General features: G+C 46.7%; 1 pseudogene; it reads left to right on the top strand.

Moving 5' to 3' along the window:
- Positions 1–3,135: 3,135 nt before the first annotated feature.
- LOC109570351 (ninjurin-1 pseudogene) lies at positions 3,136–4,290 on the top strand (annotated as a pseudogene).
- Positions 4,291–5,001: the final 711 nt, after the last annotated feature.

Here is a 5,001-nt window from a genome sequence, read left to right on the forward strand (position 1 = left end):
CAAATGAGTCAGCTCTTTGCATCAGATGGCCAAAGTATTGGAGTTTCAGCTTCAACATCAGTCCTTCAAGTGAACACCCAGGACTGATCTCCTTTAGGATGGACTGGTTTGATGTCTTGCAGTCCAAGGAACTCTCAAGAATCTTCTCCAACACCACAGTTCAAAAGCATCAATTTTTTGGTGCTCAGCTTTCTTTATAGTCCAACTCTCACATCCATATATGACTATGGGAAAAACCACAGCCTTGACTAGATGGACGTTTGTTGACAAAGTAATGTCTCTGCTTTTTAATATGCTGTCTAGTTTAGTCATAACTTTCCTTCCAAGGAGTAAGCGTCTTTTAATTTCATGGCTGCAATCACCATCTGCAGTGATTTTGGAGCCCCCCAAAATAAAGTCAGCCACTGTTTCCACTGTTTCCCCATTTATTTGCCATGAAGTGGTGGGACTGGATGCCATGATCTTAATTTTCTGAATGTTGGGCTTTAAGCCAACTTTTTCACTCTCCTCTTTCACTTTCATCAAGAGGCTCTTTAGTTCTTCTTCATTTTCTGCCATAAGGATGGTGTCATCTGCATATCTGAGGTTTTTGATATTTCTCCCAGCAATCTTGATTCCAGCCTGTGCTTCTTCCAGCCCAGCGTTTCTCATGATGCACTCTGCATATAAGTTAAATAAGCAGGGTGACAATATACAGCCTTGATGTATTCCTTTTCTTATTTGGAACCAGTTTGTTGTTCCATGCCCACTTGTAACTGTTGCTTCCTGACTGGCATACTGACCTCATTTCTCAAGAGGCAGGTCAGGTGGTCTGGTATTCCCATCTCCTTCAGAATTTTCCACAGTTTATTGTGATCCACACAGTCAAAGTCTTTGGCATAGTCAATAAAGCAGAAATAGATGTTTTTCTGGAACTCTCTTGCTTTTTGGATGATCCAGAGGATGTTGGCAATTTAATCTCTGGTTCCTCTGCCTTTTCTAAAACCAGCTTGAACATCTGGAAGTTCATGGTGCACGTATTGGTGAAGCCTGGCTTGGAGAATTTTGAGCATTACTTTACTAGCGTGTGAGATGAATGCTAAGCCATGCCGTTTGGGGCCATCCAAGATGGATGGGTCATGGTGGAGAGGTCTGACAGAATGTGGTCCACTGGAGAGGGGAATGGCAAACCACCTCAGTATTCTTGCCTTGAGAACCCCATGAACAGTATGAAAAGGCAAAATGATAGGATACTGAAAGAGGAACTCCCCAAGTTGGTAGGTGCCCAATATGCTACTGGAGATCAGTGGAGAAATAACTCCAGAAAGAATGAAGGGATGGAGCCAAAGCAAAAACAACACCCAGTTGTGGATGTGACTGGTGATAGAAGCAAGGTCTAATGCTGTAAAGAGCAATATTGCATAGGAACCTGGAATGTTAGGTCCATGAATCAAGGCAAATTGGAAGTAGTCAAACAGGAGATGGCAAGAGTGAATGTCGACATTCTAGGAATCAGCAAACTCAAATGGACTGGAATGGGTGAATTTAACTCAGATAACCATTATATCTACTACTGTGGGCAGGAATTCCTTAGACGAAATGGAGTAGCCATCATAGTCAACAAAAGAGTCTGAAATGCAGTACTTGGATGCAATCTCAAAAACGACAGAATGATCTCTGTTCATTTCCAAGACAAATCATTCAATATCACTTTTGTACAAGCCACATCCAAATAATCCTGTGATTCATTCTTAATGTAAGAAGAAATTATCCTCCACACCCCATATATAGCTTTAATAAAAGTATGCTAGCTGAAGAGGTAACTATAGTGGGGTCACTGTGTAAGTGATGAGTAAATAGAAATTAACTGACTGCTCAATTTCAGTGAAGAAGAAAATGACTTTTTGGGAGGTGAGAAAACCACTTAGAAAAGTTCATTTGGTATTTGATTTAGTGATTAATTTTGCAGAAAGATGGCATGCCCCTATACAGAGGCAGTGCTATAGCTGTGTAGCTAACATCGTCTTTTTATATGAAGGAGGCAGGATAACAAAGAATTATGGTCCAAAAATAACTGCTTTAAGTGGGCTGGCCTTGATGGGATGCAGGCAGGAAACAGCTTGACTCAGTCTCACCACTCTCCTTTGGAGAGTCTCTCTGTTGAATATCTTCCCTCCTGGATCAAATCTTTCATCATTTACATAATGAAATTTCCAGTCACTGTTAGGTAGTAAAAACATTCCTGTTACTTTAATGCCTATTAAAGCATTTCTTAAAAGCATATACACCATTCTTCCCCCCCCAAATTTTACTCAATATAGTTTTCTACTTCTCATTACGTAAAACATGAGTAGTAGAGTTAAATAGACATAGAAACTGGAAGTTGTGAAAAATGACCCTTTCATTTGTTGACTTTGTCCTTTGTCTGATGGAACACGTCTTGGATTAGAGGAGTCTTCCTGACAGAGAACATCTCCAGTTAATAAGTGATTTAATGGCTGTCCTGTTCCAAAATAGCACTATTAAAGGGAACCACCAGTGCATTTGCTTTACATAATTAGAGCTTGCAAGGTGAGATAATAAGTGCCAGTAATTAAGTAAATTGGGGTCTTTTTTCTTGGAGGAGCACTTTTATTCTACTTCTGGAATCACGTTAATCCCTCGTTCACTCTCGACTTCAAAGGCTTGGGTCATTGCAATGACATTCTTAGATCTGCTTGCAGTCTTCTGCACATTCAGCTCTGCTCTCTTGCTGTGCCACAGGGAGTCTCTAGAGACCAACTCGAATTTCTCCTTTCAGGCAGGCCATTTTCATGACATTCGAGGTATTTGTTAAGAGGCCAATTCTTATATTTTCCTTTCTAAAATTATTTTAGACCTGTCAATACAGTGACATGCATCTTTAGGATGACAGACAACCAAATAAAAGCTCAGATAAAAGCCATGATCATCCACTCCCTAATATCTTTTATATTAAATTCTGAAAGAAATTTTCAGAAAGAACTCACCACAAATATTTAAAGAAAAGTTAAGTGAAGAAATCAAAGATATTGCTGTGATACACACACACATACATATAAAAAGAGCTTATGTTAATTATTGATAATTATTTGATATATATGTTAGGTATTTAGAATAGGAAAAAGGAGCGCCGGGCGGGAGGAAGGCGGGCCGTGGGCGGACCCGCAGCCGGGTCTGTGTGCGCGGCTGGGGCGCGGGCCACGCTGAGACCCGGAGCAAAGCTGACCCAGTGCCTCACCATGGACTCGCGCCCCGAAGAGTACGAGCTCAACGCGACCTGCGCCCGAGCTCGCCCGGATCCCCGGGCGCCTCGCCTAGCCGCTGGGGCAGGAACCAGCCCATCAACATGAACCATTATGCCAACAAGAAGAGCGCAGCTGAGAGCATGCTGGACATCACACTGCTGATGGCCAACGCCTCCCAGCTGAAGGCTGTCATTGAGCAGGGCCCTGGCTTCGCCTTCTTCATCCCCCTGGTGGTCCTCATCTCCATCTCCCTCGCGCTGCAGATTGCTGTGGGCGTGCTGCTCATCTTCCTTGTTAGGTATGACCTCAACAACCCTGCCAAGCATGCCAAGCTGGACTTCCTCCACAACCTGGCCACTGGTCTGGTCTTCATCATCGTCGTGGTCAACATCTTCATTACTGCCTTTGGTGTCCAGAAGCCCACCATGGACATGGCACCCCGGCAGTAGGGGCTCAGGTGCCCCTGGATCATGCCTGGCCACAGCTGCCTAGACGCAGGAGGCGCCTTGCCCTTGAGGCCCATCCTCCTGTCCACGGGATTCCTCTAAACCACCGGAGCCCAGGCTGGCCCCCCTGGACTGCATCCAAATAAGCCACACGTGCTCAGGCCACTCTGGCCACACAGGGCCTGCCCCGTCCTCAGCTGCTCCTCCTCCTGGAGCATGGAGTAGCCAGGCCCAGAAGATAGAACTGGTGAGCCTTCAGCAAGGGTCATCGCTGCTGTGGACATGCAGCAGGCTTGGGGGTCAAGGAGCTGGCCCCCATCTTGGGACATTTCCAGAGAGACGAGGCGATGCCTGCCCTCTGCCAGTGCAGCAGCGTCCTGGCTTTGTGTGCTGCCCACCCTGGGTGACCTGTGACCTCTGCACTTCCTGACCCAGGACTATAGACCATCAGTGACCCTGTGGGTCCCCCACCGTGGCCACTGACTCCGACCTCACACCTTCCACCAGCAGTGATTGGGCAGGGCTGTAGCCCCTCCTTGGGGATCTGAGCCCCCACTTTTCTATATATAAGTAACCAATAAAGCTGATTCTTCTCCTCGTGTGGCTCCCAGAACCACCCTCCCTGCCACCCAGGCCCGGGTGCTGGACTGTGCCCCTCAGAGCCCCCGGCCTATACAGCCCTCCTCTGTCCCTCCCTCCAAGCCTTTGTTGGCATCTCCAGACATCACCCCCACATACATGTCCTCGGGGCAGTCAGCTCGATGACCCCTGACCAGACCCTCATGGAAAGTTCCAGCACTCCCACATTTCCTGCAGTTTACATGCCCAACTAGCTCCCTTCTATACCCACAGTACTGGATCAAGGAGAGTGGGGCTGATGCCAAGCCAGCCTCGACCCTGCAGAGACACCAGTGAGGGCCAGGTGCTGTCTCTGGGGGCTCACGGAGCCGCCTCTCACATGGCTGGGACCTCCAGCTCCCTCAGTCCACCCTGTGACCACTAGGGCCTGAGCCCTCACTCAGCCCCCTTGTCATCTCCTTTCTGACCCTTGCTGGCCTCATTCCCTATGAAAAAAGAAAAAAGAAAAAAAAAGAATAGGAAAAAGGAGTCCAAAATGGCTGTGACTAAAAGACAAAGAAGAGGGAAAGGCCATGAAAATGGAGCAAAAGAAAATCTATGGACTGGAGTGAGAACTTCAGGTGAAATAAACATGGCCCCTTCTTGGCTAGCCCAGTTTGCATAGGGCAGGCTCAAGGTGGGTAGGAGACAAATGTATAAAAGGAGGAAGCCAAGATGGATTGAGGCTTCTT

The sequence above is a fragment of the Bos indicus genome, chromosome 2 (assembly GCF_029378745.1).
Source record: "Bos indicus isolate NIAB-ARS_2022 breed Sahiwal x Tharparkar chromosome 2, NIAB-ARS_B.indTharparkar_mat_pri_1.0, whole genome shotgun sequence".
Lineage (NCBI taxonomy): Eukaryota > Metazoa > Chordata > Mammalia > Artiodactyla > Bovidae > Bos > Bos indicus.